The 16,544-nt window shown below is 36.7% G+C and overlaps 1 protein-coding gene across 3 annotated transcripts in view; it reads left to right on the plus strand.

Moving 5' to 3' along the window:
- Positions 1-238: 238 nt before the first annotated feature.
- Positions 239-16,544, plus strand: part of LOC123559436 (uncharacterized) — a 53,364-nt gene continuing 37,058 nt past the window's right edge. Inside the window, exons 1-3 of one of the 3 annotated variants that reach the window (XM_045351259.2) lie at positions 239-368; positions 8,296-8,374; positions 9,184-9,258. The gene's annotated coding sequence lies outside the window, so the exon portion shown is untranslated. Of the gene's footprint in view, positions 369-8,295; positions 8,375-9,183; positions 9,259-11,895; positions 12,287-16,544 lie in introns of those variants that run through there. The other 2 variants (XM_045351258.2, XM_053552681.1) reach the window with 2 other exon arrangements.

The raw sequence follows: 16,544 nt of genomic DNA on the forward strand, positions 1-16,544 counted from the left end.
GGAAAGCAGTTTAATTAAATATTCTGCGCACATTTTTTTTTCAATCACTGAACACACTGCGAATATATAATAGACTTCTAAAAGCGGTCTGTATGCGATAGATTGATAATGATGATGCAAGCGTGCACACACTTTAACCGATAAACCCGTTTTGTACTTTAGTTGTTATGGTTACAAACTAAAAATATCCACGAAGTAGAGCGTATCGCGAGAGGCCAATACACTCTCTTCTACGTGTTGTAAACCTGTCAGTCTGACGCAGTACGGAAAAGCCATACACACATTGGAATTTTTTGTTATCGTACATAATGTAGACCTTATTATAATCTGAAGGTCATCGCGTCTCGTGTAAACACGGACTATAAGGGGTAAGTGAAAATAAGCTAAATACTGTGTATTGTGCATCTTGTTTATATGTGGGTTTGCGGGCATAGTTGTTTTTTGAGCGGACGCGTGTGAAACGACTGTACTCGTAAGACAAAATCCCCGCCCCCGCTCGGTTGGACCAATACGGACAAAATCCCCTTTTGATTTGGCAAAATTTAAAATTTATAAGCTAACAGAAGTTAAAATAACTTCTAAGATTTAAATGGAATCTGGGAATGAAGTTAGATAATTTGATGTAGATTCTTAATTGAAAAAAAAAATCAAAAGACATGCATATGTGTATAGATCTACATGAGGATTGTCTGCCTTGGCCATTGTACAGGGCCTGGGGAGAGCTTGGGGGGGCGGGCGGAAGGGAATGGATTATGTTGGTCAAAAGCAAATACATAGCTTAAGTTTGTAATGTTATGTGATTACCAATAAATAAACCTTAACAGGTAGATCTAGATCTAGGTAGATATATCTCGACACTTACACATCAAGGGTACGGTGTAACTACGGTTAGGGACAATACACATATGCCTTTAATTTTTTGTCAAAGTAGAATAAGATCTACCATGCCCGCCCGGATCCAGTTGGCTGAGAAGTGACCTATACTCATCAAAGATTCACCCTACTATTTTGGCAAAGAAATATGTTTTCTCTCAAAATTTAGACCCAGAAACGCACCAGACTCAGAGGCCACCATTTCATACCTGTATTTTAAAATTTTCAAAGGGGAGAGCCTCCTGAACACCCAATCAAGAGGGGAATAACGTACCCCTACAATATCTCAAAATTTAGACCTAAAAATGCACAGAGGCCACCATTTCATGCCAGTATTTCAAAAATTTCCAGAGGGGAGGGGGAGCCCCCTGACCCCCCTACTATGAGGGGAGTACACGCACCAATTAATGCACCTGAGGATACCATTTCATACCTATATTTCAAAAGAAATTCCAGAGGAAGACCCCCTGAATCCCCTAACATGGGCAAAAAGTCCCCTCCAATACCCTGCTATGCGTCTCGGCGGTGACGTCTTCGTTCAAGACTGGTGCCCCCCAGTCAAAAATTTCTGGATCCGGCCCTGCCACGTACCCTAAAAAGCAGCCAGACAGCACCAAAAGAAGTCAATATTTCAAAATTTTCCGGGGTAGGTCCCCGGTACCCCCATCAGAGCGAGGGCACACCCCCTTCCACAGTGACACCCACCCCTTTCCCGTGTGTATAATTCATATCGCCCTGGGTACACTCTTGTACAAGTAAGAGTATTTAGTTGAAGGGAATCAGGCCAAAAATATTAGAAGGTAGAGGTACATTATACGTGGTCCCAATTTTGCTCAAACCCATATGCAAAATCCATTGCTTGAGTGCTGACGTTCTCCCCTGCCAGCAGAACCAGTCGAACTAATCCGACGCATACAGTTTGTTTTATATTGTGACAGGTCAAACTGTCAGAAATAAAAAAAAAATCTGGGTTCAATATCCAAAACGATGAAAATCTGGCCATGGATTATAGCCCTCTGTATGATTATAAGGTTGTCTTTTTTATTCAGAAAAAATTCCTTTAGATGCCTCTTTCTATCTTTGAAACCCGGTAGGAATCTGGTTTTCATTGATTCACATTCATTGTGTATAGACAAAATGGAAAATACTGACTACAAAACGAAAACAATCTCAGAAAAGTTTAACGTACATTGTCCAATCCTTGTGGTGTCGCGTTATCATGTGTGATAAAATTATTTTTCACTGTGAACAATCACATGTTGCACCTGTCTTATGAATTCACCCGTATTTGTCTCTGGTTTGCAGGCTAGTTTCTGAACATAATTGACAGTGGCTAAAAATGACAGCTGCTTTTTAGCTGTCAGGGTGAGCCAGTACTACAGGTAGACCCTGCACCCCCCCCCCCCCCCCCCCACCACTCTCCGAAACCTTAAAGTGATTTATTTTCATGATGCATCAACTAGTTGATGGATCTTCACCAAACTTAGTCTGTAGCATCTATGTATGGACCTGCCTTTTTCTCAGATGGGTGTATTTAGCAGCACCATTTAGGGATTTAGGGGTCACTTGAATTAATTTTAAGAACAACTTGTGTTGGTGCACCGTAAAACCCAAACAAATAAATAAATATCTTACAAAGCAGTTTGATCTTCATTAAATAGAATTGGTGCATTCATAGATATGGTGTGTAAAATGTCAAGACCAATTTAGTGTCTTTAACCCTTACTCTGCTAAATTTCTGTAATGAACTTGTCCTTCTTTCAATTTGGACAGTACCATTAACTGTAAAAAGGGATGTTTACCAAAGAGATACTGACTGAATAGTGCAAACAGTGCAGATCTTGATCAGATGAAAAAGTTGTCCCCCTTTAAAAATGTAAATTGCTGAAAACTACTTTCCACCTACCGTAGTTATTTGAAATTTCAGCCCTAGGACATTATTGCTAATGCATCGAAATGAAGATTATAAATTATATATTTAACAGTTCTTTAAAAGGGCATTGAACTGTCCCAAAGTGCAGTCCTTTTCTGGAATTCAAGGTAATAGTACAATGTATAATCAATATATAATGTATACACCAATCAGTGATGGAGCTTAGACCATTGAAGTCATGGCCCACATGGTGTGTTTTATAAATTTTAAGTTGTTGATGCAATAGTACACGGGGGGGGGGTTTGTGTTGAATTAACTATAACCATGCTTGTAAAATGTGGCATTTGTTTATAGTGGATGTAATTATTATGTACTCGACTAACTTCGTAGCTTTCTGTTTAAGGTTTAGAAGACAGAAATACTTGATAAATGAACAAGGACTTGTTCTGACGTACTGTCTCGTACAATAGATACTTCAAATATTCTCAAAAGTTGTCTCCCTTTAAAAATTAATACCTGATTGTAAAGAAATAAAAATAAACAACTAGTGAAAACTACGTTCAACTTCAAGTGATGTGAAATTTCAGCACAGGTACATTTAATTATTGCAAATGTATCAAAATAACAATACCGGTATGTAACTGTTACAGTTCTTTGAAAAATGGTGAGTTTTTAAAGGCATTGAACTGTCCAAGAGTGTGGCCCCTTTATGCAGCCCTTTCCCACAATGCAGTGTATATATCAGTAAACTGACAGTTGTTGTGTAGAGTAATATACATATTTTATATGCTGTTCAGTTTTCGTGTGAAACAATCTTTTCTTTCTATGATTTGACGTTTTTTGATTATTTTTTTCTCAAAATGTACGGCTAAGTCTTAAGGCAAGTAAATGCTGACGGCTCTAACATTATACATTTCTTGTTCTATATTAGCAGAATATAATATCAGCTATAAATGAGTTTGTTGCTATAGAAACACTGTTCTTGGAAAAGGAGTATTGATTGTGACAAATCCTCCCGACATAATCTTCTACTTTAATGGATGTTGGAATAAAACCTTTCAAATGCTGCTAAGACATTGGCGCTTGATTCATATCTAAGCTACATATACTAAGAGACAAACAAGATGTTAAATCCGGAAATCAGTGGGTTTTGATTGACAGCTGTGTCTCTTTTTTAACCTATTATATAATTATGATATGTCTTGAGAATTTACGGTTAAAGCAGCTCGCAGCGAAGGAAGCAACATAACACACACATATATATATATATATATATATATATATATATATATATATGGAGGATTAAATGTTGATAGGTGAATTATGTTGGACATACTGTGATTTTCATGCCATTACAAGGTAAGGCAGAATAATATAACATAATGGCTTGTGCCTATGCTTTGACCAATAATTATTGAGCGATAATTGCCAAGTTACAATTTGCCATTACATGCCATGAAAAATGTGAAATATGTAAAATTTGTAAGTAAAAGTTTAAAGGTAAAATTGTGCATGTAATTGTATAATGAATTTCAGTCAAAAATGTCAAATAATTGGGTCAGTATGGGCATCAAATTTTATAGGATGGTTGTTTATGGTCATTGATCTGTGGTTCAGTAGGTCATAGTCATAACTAGTGACTTGTTGACCTTAACAAGTATTAACAGTTAAATTCTGGAGAAGGCTTTGGTTTACTTTAAGCTGTAGTAGCTTTATATTTATCATTTGATGATTACTTGTATTCTTGTTAGTGAGGTCAAAGGTCAAGGACAAGTTGATATAGCAACTGATGCTACAGTTTTACTGTATCACCATTTTTAGGCTTTTGTGAGAAAAATGATGAAATGTCTGTAAATTGAATTGCTGCAGTAGCATTTGTACTTTTAAAGCAGTATAACTGTTCAGCCTATGGTTATGATAATAGATATTTGTTTTTTCATTGAAAAAAAAAAATAACCATGTTTGTTCAGTTTACAAATTTTCTAATTGGTTGTGGTTTATATATTGGTAATTGCATAATTGACAGGTTGAATTCTGTAGGTCATGCAAAGTTTGAAATAAAAGTTACAACTTAAATTTATTAGGTACATGTGGTCCATTAGTTTAAGAAGCAACAAATGAAAATAAAAGTATGTTCCTTAAATATTAGTAATAGAGAATTGGTTCTGTTTAAAGGGCTATTTTGGCTTTTATTTGGATAATTTTATCACAGGGTTACAGTTGATCTTGTTTGTAGGTTCTAAGTTTACTGCCCCTGAAAGGGGCAACATTTTCTATTTTGGCCCTTTCAGCCATAAAGAAGTTTCATTTATGCTTTGATTTGATACAAACTTGCACAGAATGTTTATATTGATGATCTCTAGGCTAAGTTAGAAACTGGGTCACCAGGTCAAATCAAAGGAAAAGCTTGTTAACCGCCTAGAGGCCACATTTATGACCCTATCTAAATAAAACTTGGTCAGAATGTCCATCTTGATGATTCCTATGCCAGAATACAAACTGGGTCATATTAAATCAAAGACTAGGTCACCAGGTCAAATCAAAGAAAAAGCTTGTTAACACTTGATGCCACATTTATGACCCTATCTTCATGAAACATGGTCAGAATGTTTATCTTGATGATTCCTAGGTCAAGTTCGAAACTGGGTCATGTGGGGTCAAAAGCTAGGTCACGTGTTCAAATCAAAGAAAAAGCTTGTTAACACTCTAGATGCCATATTTATGACCCTACCTTCATGAAACTTGGTAAGAATGTTTATCTTGATGATTCCTATGCCAGAATACAAACTGGGTCATATTGGATCAAAGATTATCATAGCGAGATTTTCATGATCAGAACATGTTCAATCATGTTGTAAACATGTTCTAACATGTTTATTGAACATATTTAAACATGTTTTGACCATGATATAAACATGTTATCACGTGTTATAACATGTAGGTAAAGTGGCACCATGGTAAAACATGATCACACAAAATCATGGTTAATCATGTTAAAATCATTCATGATTTATCATGTTATGAACATGTTCATTTGACCATGTTAAAACATGTTTATTGACCATGTCTGACCATGGTGCCATTTAACCTACATGTTTGACTATGGCTGGACATGTTTGACCTACATGATTGACCATATCTGGACATGTTTGACCATGTCTGGATATGTTTCACCTAACATTGGCCAATTTAGCTCTCTAAAAGGATGGATTACATGATTTCCCTGACAGTATCAGCACATGTATATGAATTAGCAACAGCTTCAATTTGCTTGTAGATACAGCCATAACAAGTATTGATCAGAAAAGTGATGACAGCTGCAAAAGTGACAAAATAACCTTTGTGAGTCACAGTACCTATTTATTTGTAATGTAACCTGCAGTAGCAAGATCGTGAAAACTGATGACAATTGTGTTAACATAAAACTATTGACATTAATATCAAAATACAGATCAAAAAGCACCCACTACACTAAATCAATCCTTTCTATGTAGCATTTCAATGAGAAGAAATACACACTGCAACTACAAATTATTATGAACAGCAGAAATAGAAAGACCTACAACTTTTGCGCCAAAACTAGTCACTAGTGCACTGTGAAAATAACACATCATGAAAATTACAATATTCACTTTCTTCAAGTCGGAATTGTTCAGATTGTTTTATAATATTTGTCATATCTAACCTAGTAAAATTTTGTTCCGTAAAAAATAACAGGTAGGTTTACGCTGTCGATCAACTACAGCCATTTTGCCACAAAAAATAACTGTTGCTCTGAAAATTTCTAGTTGGCAAAAACGGCCTGAAGAAGTTGAAAAGAATGTTTGTATTTGTTTGCATTTCTTTTCGCGTTTGAAAGTCCCCTTCCAAAGATTTTTTTTTTAAATCATGCGAAATTCCCCCCTTGCATGGACCCTGTCCCCAGTCCCAAAAAGCAAACAAGAGCCCTGGTAGGTCACCACTCAAATCAAAGGAAAAGCTTGTTAACACTAGAGGCAACATTTATGACCTTATCTCGATGAAACTTGGTCAGAATATTTATCCTGATGATTCCAAGGCAAAGTTTAACAGGTGAGCGATATAGGGTCAGCATGACCCCCTTGTTTATGAATTATAGTACATTTTGATGCATTTTCCCTATATCTTTGTTATTTCTTTTTGGATTTTATTCAAACTTATTATAAAGCCCGCCCACTTAGCTCAATAAGGAGAGCACAGATCTACTGATCTCCGGGTCATGAGTTCGAGCTCTGGGCGAGGCGTATGTTCTCCGTGACTATTTGATAAAAGACATTGTGTCTGAAATCATTTGTCCTCCACCTCTGATTCATGTGGGGAAGTTGGCAGTTACTTTAGGAGAACAGGATTGTACTGGTACAGGAACACTGGTAGGTTAACTGCCTGCCGTTACATAACTAAAATACTGTTGAAAAACGGCGTTAAACTCAAAACAAAACAAAAATCAAACTAAATGTAATTCTTCCGCATCATTGTCCACATCATTTGACACAAGGTCCATAACATTGGCCTTAATGTTTTATGAATTATGCCCCTTTTCTCTTCAGAATTTCAGCTTAATTTTGAGCGTTTCACCAGATCTCTGTTGTTAAAAAGTTTGTCCCACATCGACCTCACCCACATCATATGACACAAGTTCCATGACTGGCTCCAATGTTCCCTTTCAGGTTAAAGTTGTAAATGCACTTTTGCTCCATCTCAGTTATTACTAAATGGATTTGATTCCACATGATGTGACAGATGGTGCAGAAATATTTCATGAATTATGTCCCTTTTATACTTGGTTTTATGTTTTGATACACTTTCACTCTACCTCTATTTACTAAATACATTTTGACTCAGACTTTATCTATTGTCCAATTATTAAACAATCTAGTGATAGCTCCAGCTTCCAAACATGTGCCCTATTTCACTGTCCAGCATTGGAATAGTTGAGCGTGGTGTCTCTTTTGACAGCTCCTGTCAATAGTTGTCATAATTGAAATTGCACCGGAAGTTAAGATATTTCTTATACCCTTCTTATATTATTTATTATATATGGAATATATGAATCCTCTTACATATACACGAAGAACCAGTTGCATTATTATTTAATAGTTTTTAGCTCCACTATTCGGAGAATAAGGGTGCCATTCTACTTGCCCTGCCTTCGGCGTCAGCGTGAGCTTTCTTGGTTAAAGTTTTTCGGCAGCCTTTGTTTATCTTTGTTACTATTGCTTATATCTTACTGTAACTTCACATAAACATTTTTCAGTATGCAAACAAAGTATGTGCAGGAGCTGGGCCCATTAATTATACCCAAGGTCAAGGTCACCATGACTCACCAAGGTGTTATACTTTAGTACAATATAAGATAATGTCTTGGTGTATCTTCCAGTAGAGGTCTCTTATTGAGACATAAATTCATGGTACTGTCAGATCGCCGAATAGTGGAGTGCGCTGTCTTACGGACAGCTCTTGTTACACATCGCCGTACAGCGGACAATTAATAAGGCTGATGTTTGTAATGGTTATATATTCTCTATTTCCAGATATTGGCGAACAATATAGAAGTTGATTAACAAACGCTTCAAGATTACAGCTTTAAGTGACATGTCATGCATCATGTAGGTAACATAAGTTATTTATATTACAAGTTATTATTAAAGCAAGGTGCTTCAGTTTAGTTGTAGACAAGCCTGACTGGTTGCCGGTTGAGTCTTATTTTATCGTGGTACACATAGTTGGACTGTGAGAGCTTTTAGATTTTTATTACAACTTTGTGCCAAATGTGGGTCCGTCCTACAGAAGGCGAATTTTGGAAATTCTTTGGAGAATGTAACAATTCTATGTGCAAAAATGTATCACTAAACCACTGAGTTTATTGTGTGTTGCCGCAAGCATATTTCTAATGGCCTAAATTGAATTACAAATTGCGTTTACACAGGGTAGGTGACTTTTGTGATTAACAATTGACTGACTTAAGCAACAGTTTGGTTAGAAATCCTTAAAGTTGTATGAACTAATCATTGAGACACATGGAGCCAGAAGATTGAAAGCTGTTGGTAACACTTTCGACAGCTTGAGTGGCTTTTGTAACAGCAGACAATTTTTCAAAGTATCAAGACTGTGCCATGATTTGTCAAAGGAAGAGATAATGTTAAAGGCTAAAAACCTTAATGTGTTTAAATACATTTCCTCAATTTTTGCAGTAAATATGTGTAGGCAGCGCACTTCACTTAAACCAAGAAATCAGAAAGGATTGGATGTATTAAACCAAGAAATCAGAAAGGATTGGATGTATCTGTGGTAGTGATAGACACTGAAATGGGTGAGATTTATACAATGTACTTTTCTTTGTGGTAAATATAGGTATAGACATTTGGCAATGTCATGAATGTACTTTTATTTTATCCTGATTCTTCAACCTTTGATTACAGATTACCTGGGATTATAAAGGTCATGTGGTGAATGGACTCCATGAAAGAAAATGGCACTATTGTGAGGTACTTAAAGTAAGTCATTCTTAATTCAATCATTATGTGGAAAGGCATGTAAAATGCGAGCATTTAAATCTTAGGCTGCTCAACTGCCAAGACATACAGTTAAAAAAATTGAATGACCTTGTAAATCATATGAGTTTTTTTTATATCTTTTAATTTATCTTAATTTTTACGGTATTAAATTTTATAAAGTCTTGGTTGAGATTAGACACAAAGTTAACATAGAGAAATGAATTAAATTTGATACAGTAAGTTTCAGTTAGCAAGTTTTTGGCAATATCTTGCAGTGAAGATTAGCTCAGGTTTTTTTTGTGTGTTTTGTTCACTAAGTCAAGTGGAGCAGTAGCGTTACTATTGTCTTGATGCTGTTTTCCCATTTATATTGCTGCCAGGACTTGAGGAAAATGTTGGTATTACACTAAGTCTTGTAACTGTTGGTAAATTAAAGCAGGATACCCACATGATGAGACTGACTGAGTCTGTTTTGTGGAGCCTCAGTAAGGGTTATTGGTGTCTTAACAAGGCCAGCCTGAGAAAATATATTTTGTTTTCTGTCTTCCTGTCCATACCATGAAAGGCTGTCTGTCCATTCGTTAGCAGTTTCTTGTCCGCTCTGTAACTCTTGAACCCCTTGAAGGATTTCAAAGAAACTTGACACAAATGTTTACCACTTCCAGACGACATGCAGAGCGCATGATTTGGATGGCTCGCTTCAAGGTCAAGGTCACACTTAGGGGTCAAAGGTCATATGTTTCTTGTCCGCTCTGTAACTCTTGAACTGCTTGATGTATTTTAATTAAAGAAGCTTGGCACAAATGTTCACCACATCAAAACGATGTGCAAAACGCATGTTTCAGATGGCTCGCTTCAAGGTCAAGGTCACACTTGGGGGACAAAAGTTATACCTTCGGGTGTATATCGCTCCACATTGCAGTGCTCTTGTTTTGTGATACGAAAGTATTTGTTGCAAAACTTTTCCAATAAACAGGACATGATTGTATCATATAATAGTTGATATAAAACCAATCTGTGCCTCCTACGTATTGATCTATTTTTACAGCCATAATCTGCTAGATATAATACATCTGCAGTCTGTGAAGTCAGGTTAATGTTAGTTTATACAGAATTTATTTTAGGTCGATTGTGAAGGAAGTTCTTCAACTTATATTAATCACTCTCGACACCTCATTCCTGATGGAATCCATCGCCACGAGGGTATGAGAGAAGAGGCCAGTTTCCCTTTTTAATGCTGAGGGCCAAGCAAGGGAGGTACTGGTACCATTTTTCACGTCTTTGGTATGACGTGGCCGGGGATCGAACCCACGACCTCCCACACTCGAAGCGGACGCTCTACCACTAGGCTATCGAGGCGGTTGATGTTAATGTTAAAGTAAAATAGTCTGAAGTGATAGGTTTCCATTAGAATTAGAACCACAGGTTGTCAGAAAATGATAATTTACGTTCATATTCGTTATGAAATATTCTTGTTTGTAAGCAGCTGGAATGGAAATTAAAGAACGTTTTATTGTAGGCCTAATTTAGGAAAAATGTTTCGATAGCCTAGTAGTAGAATGTCTGCTTCGAGAATGGGAGGTTATGGGTTCGATCCCAGCCGCTTCATACCACAGATATGAAAAATTATACCAATAGCTCCCTTGCTTGGCTTCTCTCGGAATTGGCGGTGAATTCTATCAGGGATGAGGATTTGAGAGTGATTTGAAAGTTGTAGAACTTGCTTTGCAGTCAGATGAAAATAAAGTCATATAAACTAATGTAGGAAAAACGATATAGATAGATGTGTAAATGCCAAATTTTGATATCAAAATTGTGGAAGAATTTAGTAAAACTGCAGACATCTTTTACACCAAGACAAGGCGTTTGCCACAGTTCCTTGGTCTAGGCAAATGTGGTCATTTCAACATATTTAATCAGATATGGGAAGATGATTGCTCACCAAACCTTGCCAGCACTGTTCTCTCACGCCTGCATCTTTCTTTTACACACAAATGAAATAGAAATACCATGACATAGAAGCTTTTATTTACAAAATTTAACATGAAAATACCCATGACGTATGTTATAAATTGAAGTCAAGGACATTTCCGTATGACAAATGACACTGCTTTTTTTGCAGGTAGTCTGTTATTGAGTGCAGCAATAAAATTTGGCACCATTCCAAAACTTTCTTTTGTATTAACAGATGAGACTGTCCTGAAATAAGATATTTATTGCAGATAAAAAAAGTCTGTACTTTTTTAATAGTGCAGTCTGACGTATTGTCAATAAATCTGGCACAGTGCCAAAGGCCTGTTGTTTTGCCTTTTATTGTAACTTTAAATCAATATAATAGACTTCAATGTCCTATTGAAATTTGCATAATTCATTATTCACCTAGTTCTTATATTTGAGGTTATTTGTGGCCATTAGCTGCTGGCAAAACCTATTTTGTGTCTTGCCAAGCAGAAATATCCTATTAGAGTTTTTGAAGCCTTTTTCAATACAATTTGAATAGCCTATTGACAAAGTATTGTATTTCGTTCGCTTACAAAACCGGGCAATATGACGAAAATAAACCAGAATTACAATTGAATTACATACGAGCTCAAAAAATATAATATATAAAGGACTGTGACAGGCTTATTTACTTTAATTTCAAGATCAAAACGAGGCGGGCTTGAACATAACATGTAGAGCAAAATGACATTTTTTGACATGTTGCTGCATAATGAATTTTTGAAAACGTGTTAATAAGTTTTGAAGACACTAAAATTTCTGTTATTGGAAATCGGTATCAGGATTTGATTGGGCGATGAACTTAGTCTAGATAAAGGATAAAAATTCTAAGACCTATAAGAAAATTGCTTTTTCCAAGATTATCAGGTTTTACCGAAAATAGCGGTATTGATTTTCACAGAGTATTATGGCTGCATCTCCATAGAGGATGCACATTCCATTGAGAGCTTGTCTCGCAATTAGAACACACAATTCGTTAAAACGTGATGCTGGATTACGCAAACGTGAGGATAAATATTTTTTAATGGTATAGTAAAAATATTTTCTTTTCATTGATTTCAGTTTGTTTGTAGACATATTGGTGGGTCATTATAAATGAATGAGAATATTCAATTACTTGAATTTTGTTGTTTAGCTGAATATTTATTTCATTACAAGTATTGTACCCAAATATCATTTTAAATGAATGAATACTATCAATACTACACTGCCCTTTCTACATGACACATAGTAGCGATATCAGAAGTGGGGAAATCAAGGGTGACAGCAATCCTTGTTCAGTTTCGTAACAAAATGTTGAATATTTTTCACATTTGACATTTATCGACTTTTGACATAGTGATTAAGGAGTGTTCAGTTAGTGATTTAATCATTGTCTTTAGCACATTTTCATATCTGTTAGCACATTTTTTATGCACCCCTTGGAAAAAGGAGGGGTATGTTGTTTTGCAGATGTCGGTCGGTTGGTATGTAGACTAATTGGTTTCCGGATGATAACTCAAGAATGCTTGGGCCTAGGATCATGAAAGTTGATAGGGAGGTTGGTCATGACCAGCAGATGATCCCCATTGATTTTGAGGTCAGTAGGTCAAAGGCCAAGGTCACAGTGACCAGGAATAGTTAAACGGTTTCCATCAAGAACGCTTGGGCCTAGGATCATGAAAGTTGATAGAGAGGTTGGTCAAGAGTTGAATGCGTCCTTTCTTTAGCTATGACACAGGTGTACACAGAGCACTCTGACTCTACAACATGTCTAACAATAGGCCCAGAGTCCCGGTCCTTGTATACATTGTAACAGAGGTACAATAACTTGAATATAGTGGAAGTAAAATACTCCTATTTCAACTACATCCAAATGGGAACAGCGTTTCTTTTGTTTGTTTTGACAACTATTATCGACGAGGAAAAATTATTTGTGCTTATAGTAATTTCCAGCCACGGCGTAGTTATACAGAACTTGTTTTTGTTGCGTAATTAGTAAGTGACCTTATAACTGAGATTTAATGTAAACAATCATTGAGCTACTGTGATATCCATAAAAATCTGATAGCTTTGGTCCGATTACCATAACAACCATTCCGGCACACAGTTGATAGATTCATCATAAAAACACCTTTATTTTTTTTTTAATCAGTGCCTACACATAATCTTCAAAGTGATGAAGGAGTGCAGCCTGCGCATCCATGCAATCTGGTCAGGATCCATGCTGGACGCAAATGCACTATGTTGGTTTTCTTATGGTGCGGCTTATTACGTTTCCCGCCGCTGGGGGAGACATATTGTTTTTGCCCTGTCCGTCCGTCCATCACACTCCATTTCCGATCAGTAATTGGAGAATAATTTGACCTATAACCTTCAAACTTAATAGGGTTGTAGGGCTTATGGAGTAGATGACCCCTATTGTTTTGGGGGTCACTCATCAAAGGTCAAGGTCACAGGGGCCTGAACATGGAAAACCATTTCCGATCAGTAACTTGAGAACCACTTGACCCAGAATGATGAAACTTAATATGATGATTGATCATCGAGAGTAGATGACCCCTATTGATTTTTGGGTCACTCTATTAAAGGTCAAGGTCACAGGGGCCTGAACATGCAAAACCATTTCTGATCAATAACTTGAGAGCCACTTGACCCAGAATGTTGAAACTTCATAAGATGATTGGTCATGCAGAGTAGATGACTCCTATTGATTTTGGGGTCACTCTGATTAAGGTCAAGGTCACAAGGGCCTGAACATGGAAAACAATTTCCGATCAATAACTTGAGAACCACTTGACCCAGAATGTTGAAACTTAATAGGATGATTGGTCATACAGAGTAGATGACCCCTATTGATTTTGGGATCACTCTGATAAAGGTCAAGGTCACAGGGGCCTGAACATGCAAAACCATTTCCGATCAATAACTTGAGAACCACTTCATCCAGGATGTTGAAACTTCATAGGATGATTGTTATGCGTAGTAGATGACCCCTATTGATTTTGGGGTCACTGTATTAAAGGTCAAGGTCACAGGGGCCTGAACCTGGAAAACCATTTACGGTCAGTAACTTGAGAACCACTTGACCCAGAATGTTGAAACTTCATAGGATGATTGGACATGCAGGGTAGATGATCCCTGTTGATTTTGGGGTCACTCTATTAAAAGTCAAGGTCGTGGTGGACAGAACATGGAAATCCATTTTCAGTCAATAACTTGAGAACTATTTGACCTAGAACCTTCAAATTTCAAACTGTGATAGGACTTACAGAGTAAATGACCCATATTGTTTTTAGAGTCACTCCATCAAAGGTCAAGGTCACAGGGGGCTGATCATAGAAAACTCTTTTCAGTGAATAACTTGAGAACCACTTGACCCGGAATGTTGAAACTTAAAAGGATGATTGGACATGCAGAGTAGATGACCCCTACTGATTTGGGGGTCACTCGATCAAAGGTCAAGGTCACAGGGGAGTGAACATGGAAAACCTTTTCCAATTCATAACTTGAGAACCACTAGGCCCAGAATGTTGAAACTTAGTGGGATGATTGGACATGCCAAGTAGATTATCCCTGTAGCAGCCAACCATCAGTGTCTCTTTGACTTTTGCTCCTGACCCCTATTGACTTCGTGCCTATATGACTATGCATTGGGGGAGACATGCACTTTTCTACAAAAGCATCTTCTAGTTTGTCTACAGAATTGAATGTGGATGAAAAGGAGAAAATGTTATATTTTGCCATGCATAAATTATAGCAATTGATATTGTAATGTGTTATGTTCAAAATCTAATTGTGCTGTGACATGCTAGCTGTTTGTGCACAGAGATAAAAATGTAGTTCAGTGAGATAAAGAATCTGGCTTTGTCTTGAAATTTTGAAATTTTGTTGCACAGTGACATGAAGAAATTGGCTTTATCTTGAACTTTGATACAGAAATTTGCTGTGTCATGTTCTTGAGATATTAGGATGTCTTCTGAGACATTTATATTTATGGTGCACATCGAGGTAAAGAAATGTTCTATGAAATGCATCATGAGAAAATGACATTTTCTGTTAATTGTTTGCTTTATTTGAGCAGTGAGATTAAGAGGTCTTCTTCAGCAGTGTAATTCTGGTGCACTGTGAGATAAAGAGATCTTTTTTGACATTGTACTTTTGGTGCGCAGTGAGATAAGGAAATCTTCTTTGGCAGTGTAATTTTGGTGCACAGTGAGATAAGGAATTCTTTGGCAATGTACTTTTAGTGCACAGTGGGATAAAGAAATCTTCTTTGACAGTGTACTTTTGGTGCACAGTGAGATAAAGAAATCTTCTTTTGCAGTGTAATTTTGATGCACAGTGAGATAAAAAAAAATGTTTGACAGTGTACTTTTGGTGCACAGTGAGAAAAAGAAATCTTCTTTGAAAGTGTACTTTTGGTGTGCAGTGAGATAAAGAAATCTTCTTTGACAGTGTACTCCTGGTGCGCAGTGAGTTAAAGAAACCTTCTTTGACAATGTACTTTTGGTTCACAGTGAGATAAGGAATTGTTTTTTTGACATTGTACTTTTGGTATGCAGTGAGATAAAGAAATCTTTTTTGACAGTGTACTTTTGGTGCACAGTGAGATAAAGAAATCTTCTTTGATAATGTACTTTTGGTGCACAGTGAGATAAACAAATATTTGACACTGTACTTTTGGTGCACAGTGAGATAAAGAAATCTTCTTTGATAATGTACTTTTGGTGCACAGTGAGATAAACAAATATTTGACACTGTACTTTTGGTGCACAGTGAGATAAGGAAGTCTTTGGCAGTGTAAGTTTGGTGCACAGTGAGATAAGGAAATTTTATTTGGCAATGTACTTTTTGTGTGCAGTGAGATAAAGAAATCTTCTTTGACCATGTACTTCTGGTGCACAGTGAGTTTGACAGTGTACTTTGGTGCAAAGTGAGATAAGGAAATCTTATTTGGCAATGTACTTTTGGTCTAAAGTTAGATAAGGAAATCTTCTTTGGCAATGTACTTTTGGTGCGCAGTGAGATAAAGAAACCTTCTTTGACAGTGTACTTTTGGTGCACAGTGAGATAAGGAAATATTCAATGGCATGTGTACTTGGTACATAAGTGAGATATGGAAATCTGCCATGGCACTGGTTGTGCACAGTGAGATAAGGAAATCTGCCATGGCACTGTAGGTGCACAGTAAGATAAGGAAATATTCAATGACATAAGTACTTGGTACATAAGTGAGTGTCTTATCCAGCACTGTTGGTGCACAGTGAGATAAGAAAATCTGCCATGGCACTGTTGGTGCACAG

Source organism: Mercenaria mercenaria, chromosome 10 (genome assembly GCF_021730395.1).
Source record: "Mercenaria mercenaria strain notata chromosome 10, MADL_Memer_1, whole genome shotgun sequence".
Lineage (NCBI taxonomy): Eukaryota > Metazoa > Mollusca > Bivalvia > Venerida > Veneridae > Mercenaria > Mercenaria mercenaria.